General features: G+C 31.2%; 1 protein-coding gene across 6 annotated transcripts in view; it reads right to left on the reverse strand.

Annotated features, from left to right (window-relative positions):
- The window catches only part of LOC111424168 (AF4/FMR2 family member lilliputian), a 219,508-nt gene that overhangs the window by 83,861 nt on the left and 120,163 nt on the right, over positions 1-15,484 (reverse strand). The gene's annotated exons all lie outside the window — the stretch shown is intronic.

Consider the following 15,484-nt stretch of genomic DNA (forward strand, 5'->3'; position numbering starts at 1 on the left):
AATGCGAAAGTACTCTACACCTTTCTTTGTATAACTCAATGCTTTGAGTCTTTTGCAAACATTTTTTGAAATAAACACCTAAAACAAATTTCATGGTTTCTCTTCTTCTGCCGAGAAAAGCAAGCATAGACAGACAGTAAAAGTATTGTTGCCTCAACAACCTGAGCTGAAAACTATTCATTACGCAAATTCCTAATTCCTAAAGCATTAGCTTGCTGTACATAATTCAATCATATCAGCAATGCGACAAGTTAAAGCATCATTTGATAGAAGTGTGGACTATAATCTCTCCATGTTTCTATCAAATCAAGCATGACCAGAATTGAGCATCTATCAAGACTGCATCTAGCAGTGCATAAAGAGTCTTTTAAACTTTCACAAAATCACCACCCAAGTTTTATTAAATCTACATGTTGGAGCTGCATCAAATCTCCATTACAATGTCAGATTTTTTGTTGATTTACCACATTTTCATAATAATGCGAAAGTACTCTACACCTTTCTTTGTATAATTCACTACTTCGAGTCTTTTAAACAAATTTCACGGTTTAATGGATTAAAACTACATTATGTTCCTCTTGAATTAATGTTAAAATCATAAATCGTTAGTCGTTAAAATTGTAATTGCTAAATGTTCATGTATCAAACCATTTGTTTTATTTCTTTTTAAAAGCTTTCCACCAACTGCAATTTTACCCGGTTATTATAGAAGAATCAATAAAGTCATAAATTAACATGTAACATACACGCTTTAATGCAACACTCTTTAAATTATTACTCAACACCACTGTTATGAATCGTTTATGATTCCTTTTTCAGGTGCACATAAAACTCTGAAATCACGAAAACTTTTTCAAGTAAAAGTTATAAAATTACGATGTCTAACTTTCTCTCTAGTGAAATTGGTATTCATTTCTGATGTAATTGTATCAAAAAGGTTTACTTTTTATTCACTCAACCGGTTTCGATTCTTAAGTCCATCTTCAGGAGATCATTAAAATAGAATTACCGCAAATCAATAAGAATGATATAAAATCACTATATAATGTGTGAAATTTTCTTTTGTGTTATCCATTTAGAGGTGTGTGAGGAATGAAAAAAATGGGGGAGAATAGATATGAGGAGACAATCACGATGTGGTGGTGGATTGAGGTTGACGAGCGAAGAGAGTCGAGAAATAAGTACAGTAATTTGCGAAATGAGACCCGTGCGATGGCACACGAGATGAATAATTTAAAGAGACGGCCGCCGATTGTTCCAGATCAAAGAGACGGCAGCCGACAGACTCAAATATATCGGGGTGGTGGTTGGGTTCTGTTGGGTTAAGGCTTCTTCTGCTTCAACCAAAAAGGGGAATTTAAACGTTTCTAAGAACTCACTTTGATATAAAATTTAACGATAAATTTGCTATAAAGAATTCACACGTTATCGTTGTTGTTTTTAACTATTATGAGTCACTTAAGTAAACATAAATATTAATTCCTAAGATATTTATAATAATAATTTTTAGAACTAATGCATTTTCAAACTTAATTTAAATATTTTAAATACAAAATACCCAACAACTAAATATAAATGGTTATTTCATTTTAAGACAACATAACCTTGTGCACAAAACATTCCAAATAATATTGATGTTGTTAACACTTTGCAGTCGAGAAGCGTCTCTATGATGCCTTGGCGTTTATTTTAAATACATTTTCGAGCTCTATATGTTTGGCTCCGATACGATAAGATATTCTTATCTCAATTTTTTCGTGATCCGGTTTGTTCTGCGTTCTTAGCAGTGTTAGTATAAAATAGCCTTGTCATTAAGGATAATACTTTAAAAGGTGTTAAGCCGTATAGATAGCGATCAAATAAGTTCAACTGCGAATTAGATTACTTCTGCTATACTCTTACCAATGAAACAAATTAATTCAGTGATATTGGCGAAGTAGAAGGTGTGAGAATACCAAAAATTAGAATTGCAAATAATGAAAATGAAACTACGAACGATGCAGCCGGTTCATAATGGATGCTGTGCAGAGAATTTGAATAAGTGGTATTATAACATTAAATATAAAAGAATTGGTTTTTAGATCCTTGTAGAAATAGTTCTTGAAATAACTCATCGTGGTAATAAATATGGAAGTACGCAGTTGGCCATTTTGTAAGGGAATGAAATAGAAATAATGTCAGCTATATTATTATCTATTTAGTAACATTTACTAGAGATAGAGTCAATAAGGATGCAGAATTTTTTTACTTAACAATTATTTCAGCAGATAATGCTAATCTAAAAACTCTTTGGCAAAGATTAAGTTGCCGTCTGGTTTCTATTTATTCCAAAAAACGAGTTTTTCTGTAGATAAAGGTTGAATTTGATTCATCCATTATATTTATTGTGTTTGCTCCTTAATGTTGACGATTAAAGATATTTAATCTCTTAAATATATCAACAAGTAGACTCAAGATTAGATGTATAGAAAAAAGGAACGAGATATAGAAAAAAGCATTGTTGTTTTAGAAGGCTTAGTTTATAGAGTTTACTACTATTGCAGTCGTAATTAGTACTATATTAAGATTAGAGTCATCTTGCTTTTGATTAATGTGTCCAAACACCCAGTGGAAAATTTGTCATTCTGTATTTTGAATTCTAATGGTTTGCAAAAGAGTTAACTGCCGACATATTCCAAAATTAAGAACAGGCTGCAATATAAACTATTCACCAATTCGACAAGCAACCGTATCATTCGATAAAAGTGTGATTTTATTGCTATAAAAGAATTTATTTGCCACATATATTTTAGTCACTTACAAACATTTTTCTGATCTTTCTTTCTGCGTCGTTTAATTCTTTCTATTTCTGGAGACAGCTGCTGTATAAAGCCCACATCATCTTTGCATCAAATCGTCATCGTGTTTTTATCAAGTCAACTCCGTATAGCGTAAAATTTTCATCAAGATTGCATCATATTCCTATCGGGTCGGGATTAAAACTACATCAAGACTCGTTCAGGGTTTCACAAATTATCCTTATAGTCTATCTTGAACTAAAAGCTTCATTTATAAAATTATTTAAGATGCAAGTAATGACAGTGCTGTTGCTTTGAATTGTATCTTCTTCTGCCGAGAAAAGCAAGCATAGATACTAAAAATTGGTTACGCAAATTCCTAAGCATTAGCTTGCCGTGCATAATTCGACCATATCATCAATTCGACGAGATAAAGTATTATTTGAGAGAAGTGTGAACTATGCTCTAGCCATGTTTTTATCTAACCAAGCCTGAGCAGAATCGAATATCTATCAAGACTGCATCTAGCAGTGCATAAAGAGTCTTTTAAACTTTCATAAAATCTCCACTCAAGTCTTATTAAATCTACATGTATGATTTCAATTTGATCGAGCAACATGAAATATCTGCAGAACTGTGAAATCTGACCAACCCAATGTATTCCAACATGGCGAAGAGAAATTCAGCTTTTAACCACCTCATACTCTTTTTAATGATAATAAAGCCAGGGGCCAACAAAAGATAGTATGTCAAAAAAGTTAAATTATAAAAAAGAATTGAAGATGATTCTCGGGATTAAAGTTAACTTTTCCCTAACAGTTATACTTTTTCTCATATTTCAAAACAAAGACAAAAGTATTGACAATAATGTTGATCGTGTAAAGTAGTGAAGTAATAGGACTGGATAGCACAAAGATTCATGGTTTTATTATCAATACTGATGATATTGTCAATACCATTGATCATGTTAGGTCCGTTTGAGAAATCAACTTCATTTTCTTATTATGCAGAACGATAAAATAAGCCGATTAACTAGGTTGGGTTGATAATATGATTATTGGATCTCTTTAATCTTACGAAAAATGCTGACTCGTTAATACAACTTCCTTAATATTTTCCTTATTTCTTTCGTTAAGAAAAGTGGAATATTCGTACAAAGCTAAAAGCGCCCTAAGCTTTTTTAATCGAATTCAGGAAAGCAGTTTAACAACATAACCTATTATTCATTATGCAAGAAGAAAATATACCTTCAAGGAATAAAATGAATATTTTTCAGGAATAGAATGATTGAAGTTGTCCGTGGGTTCAATGAATTTGTTTATATAGGAAATTTTAGTATCTAAACAATTTACGCACATCTTGGCACTAGTGTTTCCTCTTGTTTAAAATTATTTTATAAGCTACCATAAACTTATCATTTCTGTATTGCAGCACTAGATTTTGTACTTTCATTCAGCTCATTAAAATTTCTCTTCAAGGCAAAGATTTAGTTTAGTAATAACGTAACGAGTTATGGTAACGGAAAATTGTCACGTTTGCTAAATGACATTTCCTTTTATAATTTTTTAAGAGACAAGAAAATATTACTCAATAATTAATACAGATAACTTCTTAAACATCTTCTATCTTTAATTTAAGCTAAGAGCCATTTCTGTATTATTGTAAATATGATTATGATATAATATGATAGAGGGTTCCAACATTTATGCCAAATATTTTTTACTTCATCATTAATTAACTTATGAAATACGACTTTTAAATTTTAATGATTTTAAAACACTATCGATAACTCTTAAACATGCAGAATTACACGCAGAATTATCGAAGGCATCATAACAACTAAGTTTATGGGAACCAAGAAATGATTTATGGCACATTAAAACTAGATTAAAACTGCGTTAAATGCATTTTTATGTAAGAAATTGTTTATGGCAGACTTGAATTTCTTTTTTATTGCTATTTAGAGACACATTTTTAAGGCAAATATTTGGTATGAGATAAATAAGATTTTAATTGACAAATAAGTGTTTGTCATAACGTGTTTTAATAATCATATTAATGAATAAATAAATTATTTTATTAAATACTCCGAAAGAAAAGATTTTAAAAGTTTATAAGGATGAAAATATACTTGTTAAGTATAAAGATTAAAATTTGGACTTGGTAATGAACCTTATTATCATTTATGACCACCCCTGGTACAATAATACGACACGTCATAGCTATAAAACAGTCAGTAGCAGTAACACGCAGAGAGACCGACCACTAATGGCCTCCGATAAACGTCCTTTTTAACCCTGTTATGCGGCTTTTAGATTTGCATAAAACGAAATTTCATTTATTGCTCCAGAATCAAACTAAATTTAAAAGGATTTAATCAAAAATGATTAAAAAGAATTTTATGTGACCCTAACGATGTTTAACTACGCCGAAACCGGTTAACTTTTAAATAAATAAAATTACATGAAAATGGTTGCACTTTTAATAATAAATATCAATGTCTTTTGAAAGTTAATTAAGTCATATTTGTTTTTTGTACGACATTGAAAATGTCTCCACAGTTTATTTAGGTAACGTAAATTATTTACATAAACTATTAATAACCTAGACAAGATTTAAAATTTTTAAATGAAATAAAAATATCAAAAAAAAACTGATTTGACTTAAAAAGGCAGTAAGGGGTTATTTAATTTTTGTTGTTGTTCGTTTTGTTGGTTCCGGTTTGTTGGTTGGATGAGTTGATGGGTTGTCGGCTTTACGATCGGTTCGTAAACCTTATATGACCGGGACGGTTTAAATTTACTTTAGTAGAAAAAGACTTTCGCAACTGACACTCGTGAACAAAACGCTCTTACAATTAGCTCCTATTAAATGGAAATACGTTTATCGATTGGGCGGCGCCTCGGGACCCCGGAGTCGTTAAAATTTATTAAACCGCCTCCCGTTTATTACACTTCGACAATACGAAACAAAAAAATAAAACAAAAACTTTAACCGCAACAAAAAAAAAGTTAAAGCTTAAATAAAGAGTAAATATCTTTAGATATACAAGTAAAACCTCGATATAATCGACTAATATGGAAAGAAGATAAGGGTTTAGTCATATACCTCTTAAGATGACTAAAACCCGAATGATTCTAGTTCTAAGTCTAGTGTTAGTTCTAGTGACAGTGCTAGTGCAAAACTAGAACTAACACTACACCTAGAACTAGAAAGTTTCTAGTAAAGCGTCTAAGGACAAAGAGAAAAATATACAATAATCTAACACTGAATAACAACTAAAACTAGAACTAATACTAGACCTAGAACTAAAATCATTCGGGTTTAGCCTTACGCCTCTTAAGACGGCTAAACCCGAATGGTTCTAGTTCCAGGTCTAGTGTTAGTTCTAGTTTAGCACTAGCGGTATCACCTGACCTAGAACTAGAAATATTCGAGTTTAACCGTCTTAAGAAACGTAGGGCTAAACCCAAATGTTTCTAGTTCTAGTGTTAGTTCTAGTTTAGCACTAGCACTGTCACCAGAACTAACACTAGACCTAGAACTAGAAACATTCGGACTTAGCCGTCTTAAGATACGTACAGCTAAACCCGAACGTTTCGAGTTCTAGGTCTAGTGTTAGTTCTACTTTTCATTCAATAAAAATATACAACAATCTAACGCTGAATAACAAATGAAACTAGAATTAGCGTCCTTGATTTATACATCGTATAGACAACTCGGGGATTACCCCGACTTTATCTATGAACATGGAATAAAGCAACTTGATTAATAACCCGACTTGGATTCTATCTATACTAACATTTATATTTAAATATACCCAAAAATATTTTGTTCGTTATATCCAAAGTTTGTTATATCACGGTTTTACTATACTTTTTTATAGTATCTTTTTCGTTTCGATATAGTTCAATGGTATGATATGTCAAAAGGCGTTAAAAGAGCACACACGGGAGAAGTCTCACAAGTAGGTTGGTCGGGTTTGAAAACACACACACTCGGATACTTGCACACATACACGAGGAGTGGATCGATTTAAAAATAACCTCCGTCGAGCTACGATGGAATTTTCCAGAACGAAGCACGCGACAACACTCTAAGTAGACCCTACTGAAAACGCTCTTTAAAAATTCCACGTTTTAATTAGACCAATTTTACGGTAAATTTGTAAACGTCGACGATGTTTAACAGAAATAAACCACCCCTTTTTTCGTGATGATTATCAATTTAGGCGATTTTAATTCATTTTCATTTAAATTCACCACTAACGAACCCTATTCAAAAATAAAATTAATTAATATTTATTTTAAGAACAAAACAACACTAAGTTCATAAAAAATAAAGTTATAAATCATTCTAGTTATTAAATCATTTGAAAGGAACATATTTACCTCAACTGCTCTCGTGTTAACAACAACAGGGACAATGTAATTTCTTAAGAACGAACCAGTTTTTCATTTTAATTTTTTTTAATAGCACACCCGGACGTTTTAAAACGACTGGCTCCGCTACTGTATAATACCCATACGTCAGCGTCACCTGTGTTGAGATTTTCACGATAAAATATGAAATATTTCAGAAATTCTTAGCGTTCAGTCCGTTAGGTCATTATAATAAAAAAAATGTATATAACGAATCCAACGAATAAAATTAATAAGAAAAAATAATTTTTTTGTTTAAAGTCTTTTCAACCAAAACAATCTGACAATTAGTTATGTAATAAAATTATCGAAAAAGATTATTGCTTCTACATAAAAGGTCAAAATAGATAAGTTATCAGTCCCATTAATAAATAACTAAATTACAAATAAATGCTGACATTATGATATACGAGGTGTGTCGATGAGACTATATCAATGTACTAAGTGTAATGAGATTGTGATTTAGACATCAATTTTGATGTAACAGAAACTTTTGCAGAACTTCATTAGGTCTTCATCAGGTGATAGAGTTAATTGATGAAACAAAATGTTTAAGAACTGGTGAAAATGTTGACATCATTCTGGGTCTTCTGCGTAAAGATTGTCAGAAACAGAGGGAGGGATGAAGAGTTGAATTTAACCCTCACGACAGTTCATCAGATGTTGGCCAATGAATTAGGTGTTCTAAAAACAGGATGGAAAGGATTTGTGGAATCATTTGATAAAAAGTCTTGAGTGTTTGAGTACGACCCGAAAATCTAGCGTAACTCTTTAACAAATCAAATGAACTGATTAGCTTTTCTTAGCAAATGGCTCACAAGTGGCTGCAAATGATTAGTTGTCAATAAGGATACTCATATAGTTCCTTAGTATCCCTATTCATCTTACTTGAGTTCTTGCGAATTTTCTTCCGCGAGATTGAAAGATCACAGATTATTTTGGAACACGCACTAGTATTAAAACGGTTGTAAAACTGTAAAAGTAAATAAATTCCAAGACGATGAGTCACTTCATTAGAAGAAGTAAATATTAAAAAATTATGATTCAAAAAAAGCTTATGAAAGAAGTTTTTAAATGCAGAAAAAAATGAAGATTTCACATTGCAAAGTGTATTTAATTACACATATGGTACGAATGAGATCGTACTCTGCATTTCTAGATAATACTGTTATACGATAAGGAAAGAATAATTTAGTTTAGAACGTTGTATAAATTAAAAAAAAAAGTGTAGGATGATGCTGAGAATTTTCAGAGAAGATGTTTAGAGAGATAAACATCAAGAACGATAGATATTGAGGGAAAATGTGGAGGAATACGACAATGGTAAGATATGTTATTAGTATTAGTGGTTATGTTAGAGGATTCAGGGAGTTTAATTGACAATGATGAAGATATTATTGAAGGATAGATATCAATGAAGATTCCGATAGAGGTGGAAGATGATGAAAGGTATAGGGATCATAAACTAGGCCTATGAAGAACTATATTCTTAGGTGATAGAGAAAATTTTGATATACCGCTGACTAATTTTGGAAACAGGAACGATATTAATTATAGATGTTGACAGCTAAAACAATTTTAAGAGATGTGAGGGATTATTGTGAGAGATGTCGGGGAGTACGACGTATTCAAAGAATGCTTTGGGCCAAGGACAACATCAAAGACGAGATTATTGGGAAAATGTTTAGATAGGCAATGAAAATGTTGGGGGATTTTATTGCTATTCTTTCTCTGCATAGCAGCATTTACGATCATAACATTATCGATACCACTGCAGTATTTCTTAACAGTTAGGCAATTTACATGTATGGTTTGTTGATAAATGTTTTATGATATTTCGATAATTTGAAGATCCATGAACATATTCCATGACAATTATTATACGCAAATAAGATAATATAATGTACTTTATTAAGCTATTCGTTCGAGAGTAAATAAAGGGAATCCATTGAGGCATCGACAATAAAAATATGTGCATTTTATGATTTTGGAATACACGACATAATGAAAATTAATATGTCAAAAGTATAAATTGAATAAATTGTTGGGGAAAAACGTGAAATTTTGCAGCACAGTATTAGCAGTATAATAAACGTACCAAGTATCTGGTGGATAATAGAAAAAGAAAAAATATATCTTGGAATATGAAATAAAACTAGATTAGTGTAATTATAAGTACATTGCTTCTGGTGACAATTCTAAAAATCTTGGATTTACTCCTAATTAATAGCCAGATTCAAAAAACATGTATCATAAAATGGTGACAAAGTTAAAAACACTATACTTGTAGGTGTACATGCTTTTAGTCTGAAAACCTAATTTCTACACTGACGTCACACTAGTCTGACATCAACGGATTCTCAAAAGATCTACGTGGAAAAGTCAATAGCTTAAACATCGAAACATTTCATGAAAACTTATACACAAAATTTTGAACAGTTTGTATCTATTCTAAAAAGAGAACTCACAGAACAACTAAAAAATACTAGTTCTCTGCAGAATATTAAAACAGTATGCATTTCAGGCTCAGATCAGAGTATCAAAAAAAATGATGCAAATCGCGTATAAGCAGCAAATAACCAGTTACTATTAGGATTCTGTCAGAAAATTAAAATCACTTCGAGTCGTTATAGTTGAGATGTTATAAACTTTTATTATGCCTACATTGAACAATTCTACACAATTTTGAACACAGCAATGTTCTCAGTAGTAGCTGTGCGAAAATTGTTTGATAACCGTGTTATCTCACAATTCGGTGAGCCCTCAAATCACCAAATTTGTCTGTTTGTCATTCTTTTTTGTGGGGCTACTTTAAAAGTCAAAGCTACAACCCTCAGCAAAGGCAAAATAAATTGAAACAAGTCCTATAAAAAGCACGTTTTCGTGGTTCAATAGCTGCCAATAAATTTTTTATTGGTTTTTCTTTTATTTTTATTGGTTTTTTTTTAAATTCTGTTTCTCTGTGTCATCATGTTTATGCATTAACAAGGAGGTAAAGCTTAGTTTGTTGCAGGAGTGAAAAGCGAATGTCACATTTAATTTCCAATGTTCTCTATCAATTTCTCATTTTTCATATACTTCAATCATAATGGATTAAAAAAACTCGAACTTGTGTTATTTTTAACACTTGTTTTGCAATATTAGATTTTCATTTTTGAACAAAGTCGAGTTATCGAATGTAAAGAATGTCTATGATTTATAATATATTAAATTAACTAATGTGGCGTACACTCAACGTTTCCGCCTCTCAATATATCACTGATAGACGAACAAAATAATGTTTAACCATTTTTTTTTAAATACGATTATTTTTAATGATATATTAACAATAAATTGACGATATCATCATGAAAAATAACATGTTTTAAAAAAGATTTATTTAGTATTTAATGAATTAAAAATTATTTCTTTATTCGTGTAAATTTCGATGTAATGATTTTGTTTAATAAAACACTGCATATCCACTAATGCTACGTTAATAAACATTTAACACAAGAAAATCATATCTAAAAAGGTAATTGAGACATTTAAATGTAATAAAAAAAAACCTTTTATAATAAATTTAATGTAGTTTTAGCATACCATGAATAATTCTTGTTTCTGTATAATTTTTTAAATTAGCAATGATACAAATTATATCTCAAGTATGGATTCAGATATAATCATGAAGTAAAACCGTTATAAAGCAAACTTTAAATTAGGTACTTAATAAATTAACTTTATATTATATTTTCTGTGTATTCCAGTTTTTCGCAACTCCTTCTCGGGATTTATTAGAACCGTTATTAACACAGTTTTACACCTTTTTTTTAAAACTTTGTCATCACCAACAAGAACTTTCTGGGAAAAGTACTCTTCTTAATTGGTGTGTATCTTGCCACATCGCAAATACATCACTAAATTATTTCTTGTAATTGAGTTTGAAAATTGAGAGCAAAGTAATAATAGTTTAAACCATTTACGGAACAAAGAAAATTATAATTGCTTAAAATAAAGTAAGGTAGACAATGTATATGAATAATAAGTAATTAACTGACTTTCGTTTAGCGTTCTCAACGATCCTTTTACCGAAGTACAAAAGGCACACAAAATAGCAGAATTCTTCGCGTTTCATTTTCGCTCTCTTAGGCATAATAGACATGCTTTAAATTTGTTGAATTAACGTAACAATAAGCGTTAATAAACATCTTAACGAACAACGTCAATCAATTTCCTCGTAAAGCAAAGTTCACTGTTCAGGTTTACATTTAAATGGATTAAGTCCCGTAAGTACACGAATCGAATCGAATAAAGCAAACATAAGCGATCCTTGTATTTCATCGAGTGAATTAGTGAATGGTTATCGATGTTCTATACCACAAGAATATAGCCAGGGGGTTATTTAGAATAATTCATGGAACCAAGTATAATAACATAAGAATTAATACTAAGGAAATAAATAATTCAATTTTTTTTTAATATTGAAAATTTAGAAAGTGTTATCTTTTGCTATTGTAGTGTTATGTTATTATTGGTGTTCAGTCATGACAATACTTCCCTTTGAAATTGAAAGCGGCTATTGTAGTTCCCCTTTTTCTGTTCTATTACAACCCATATTTTCGTTATATTTGGGAATTCTCAAAAAAGCAGAGTGAATCGATTTTAGTAAAGAGCTATTTAATTTTAATTCTATGTTATTAAAATATATAAGGACTTTAAAAACATAGAAGAAGTGTGTTACATGTGATAAACGCAACTAGTTATAGTGGGCTAAAGTTAGTTTCTAGTTTTAACGATTAGTGAATAACGGAAGTACAAACCTCTTTGCGCTTAAACAGGTGTTAAAATTGACAACGAAACTATTGCTTTTAGAATAAACTACATATATCGATATACAATGGTAACCCATCTCTCGAAATAGGCGAGTCTAATAAAACAAGTCTACGAAACCTATAATACGTTTTTTATACTGTTATGGGATAACCTGTATAACGGGGAATATCATAAAACTCACCTGTTAAATTGTACTTACTGTTCAATTAAGCAATTAATTTCTCAACCAATTTAATTTTTTAACAGTAATGGGAAATCCGTTATGAAAGGGGACAAAAACCACGAAACTACGTTAGTCAAGATAAAAAACGTTAGAAGATTAGTCAAAATTAACGACGGATCCTAAATTTCATATCGATTATTAAATAAACCTCCTCATATCACGTACATGATTACATTTACACATTATTTTAATGCGAAGAATAGAAATCAATTTGTTATGGCTTTGAGTATGTATGTAATACTTAAACTTCTTTAATTACTGCCTACACTCTACAGGCTCGGATTCAAACTGCAAAACTCTACCTCCCTGCACTTTTAATCTTATTCAACAACATCGAAACAGCACACTTAGAAAAAAATGCACAGCAGCAGTCTTCTTGGACATCAACAAGGTTTTTGAAAGCGTGTGGCATAAGGGAATAATTTTCAAAATGAATCTCCTAAATGTAAACCCATATCTGATAAGAATTACGACCGACTTTTTAAATGGATGTATAAAAATCAACAATACTTATTCTAATCCGTTTTCACCTTTACAAGGTTGTGCTCTATCACCTACTCTATACAATATTTACTGCTTAGACATTTTCTCTCCAAACCATTCCCTATTCGATTCAAATCGGCAAAAACCTTAATCGAAGCAACAAAAAATGCAAACATCTATAACGAGACACTTGCCCGGTTATTCAAATAGAGACTACAACCCAAAGCTTCCAAATTTCAGTTCTTACTACCTTACCACAACATCAAAGAGAATTCTTCCTACATCCAAACAGAACATGGTAAATTGAGACCATAAACGACATAAAATACCTAGCACTTCAAAGAAAAACACCTCGAAGCAATAAGGAGAGCAAAACATTTTCAAAGCTTAACGTACGGGAATAAAGGAATTTCTACTAAAACTGCAATAGTAAGACCTTTGTTGGGTTATGGACATGTCCTAACTAGCACTGCACCGAAACAAAGACTTGACATCAATAAAACGGAAAGAAGATGCATGAGTAATAACAAAGATGCTCCATTATGATGCACCATTATTGAATTATATGTGCTTATCTTGTAATAACGAGGAAAATTTCAGACATAAGACCACACGATTGGAAAAACTTAGTGACATAATATGAAAAATAATGTGAAACACCTGCAAATGTAGGTCCATAGCCGAATAAAGGAAAAAGGAAAATCCAAAAAAAATATTTATCTAGTTAGTGGATTCAAAAAGTTTTGTAATAAAATTATATCACCAAACGGATATTCCTATTTTACGTCAAAGGAAAAACCTACATATTTAAAATCTTAAACACAATTTAAACACATTTTTTGTTGTTATAAGTTAAAGTGGATATTAAATTTTATTTTTACTTTTTATTTATAATTTTTTATTACGACCTAAAAACAGCATAAAACAACAATATGTGGTGGTTAATATCATAATTTCGCAAACCGCACACTTAAATATAAATACAGATACGAGGGAACTGGCGGGTTCCAATTGCACCACACATAAACACACACAACAGAACTAACACACACACATGCGTACGTAATAACGTAATTCGATGTCGGTTCATCGTTTCCCCATTGGATCGGTGACGCATGTTTGTGGATCGCATGCATGTCGAGCCCGTGAGGAGGAACTTTCCGCGTATAGCACACGTGTTTTATCACGCCTCATCATACCCTATTTTATTTCAGAAATAATTGGAAGATTAAGATTTCTTGGATCTTATTCGAATATATTTAAGGGATTATTTTCCATTAAAATTGAAATTTATTCATGATGAAGTGTTGTGAGGTTCGATATGAATGGTTGACCTGATTCGATTTGCATTTGATTTATAAAGACAATGAACTCAATATTTCCCTTCTACTTAGTATAGACTACAACATAACAAATATATTTTAAGAAACTTGAAATTTTTTGAACACTTTTCTTTTCTAGGTAAGAAAAAAGGATGGTTACTTTTGTTACACCCTAAAAATAAACACCTGTAGGTAGACAACAACAAAAACTAACATACCATTTCTTTCTTTACAAATTTCTTTCAAAAAGATTTTTAAAATAATTTTTTGCTATTACTCATAACACGATCAAAAATATTAATATACCATTACTAAGAATTACATTATGTGGAATCGACTCAAAGAAAAAATAAACATGGTTGTTGCCGTGCGTTCAAAGAATTCTAAAATCGCATCGTTTGCTATTTTTAATTTAAACAAAGTCAGTGTGCATTAGTAACGTTACATTATTAATAGCGGGTGTTTTACGATTTATTTATTATTATATTAATGTTGAGATAAACATAATTTGATCCGATTCTACTTTTACATATAATTACTTATTATGAATTCTGCTTATTATTTCAAATACAATCTGCCATAGCATCTCAGAAGCGCATGGAAATCTTCTAAACGAGTTTAGGATCACGTGGGAGACATTAGGAATCACTGAGATGTATTACGAGCTTTTTGGAGGAATTAAAAGTCATTAGGAGTCAATAGAGAATGAATGGTATTGCTTGGCTAACACTTGTTGACTCACACACTACGTGTTACGCAAGCTGTATATAACACAATTGGACAAATCAAATGTAGCCATGTTGTTACGTCACGCAAGTCAAGGTCACAAACCGTCCTGCCAGGTTGTATGCCCGGATGAACGAAAATCAAGCAGGTCTAGGTCCTCGACATGTCAGTAACCTTAATCAATAAAGGATTTCATATCACCATCTACAACAGAAGAGAGTATTCCCTCTTTTTTAGAGAAATTAAAATGTGGAATAGGACAATAATAAGCAATACCAATACTGTGATATTGGTTGCATACTCGCAATGATGACGTCGGGTCCAATAATTAATTAACACACTGTATATGCTCTTAATGAATGATGGGGACATTTAGACCTGATAACACAATACAATAAAAAAATTATGATTATGCTGCTCAAAACTCATTAGCCAAGAAAAAGATATTATTTCAGTTAATTTATTATTTTGTGCTATAGCATTTAATTTAGTGAAAACGTATCCAACACCTGTTAAATTAAGCCTCGAAGCCATGATTTAGCAAGGGGCATGTGTATTTGGAACTAGTTCATCAGGGTCCTACGGAAATTGGATCCTGCCTACTGCACTGTTGCCCGAACTTTATCAATACAGCAAATCTTATTATGTATAGTTACCAATGTGGTGGTCAGAATCGAAATATTAAAATGATACAAAATATATACAAATTTATTGTTAACT

The sequence above is a fragment of the Onthophagus taurus genome, chromosome 11 (assembly GCF_036711975.1).
Source record: "Onthophagus taurus isolate NC chromosome 11, IU_Otau_3.0, whole genome shotgun sequence".
Classification (NCBI taxonomy): domain Eukaryota; kingdom Metazoa; phylum Arthropoda; class Insecta; order Coleoptera; family Scarabaeidae; genus Onthophagus; species Onthophagus taurus.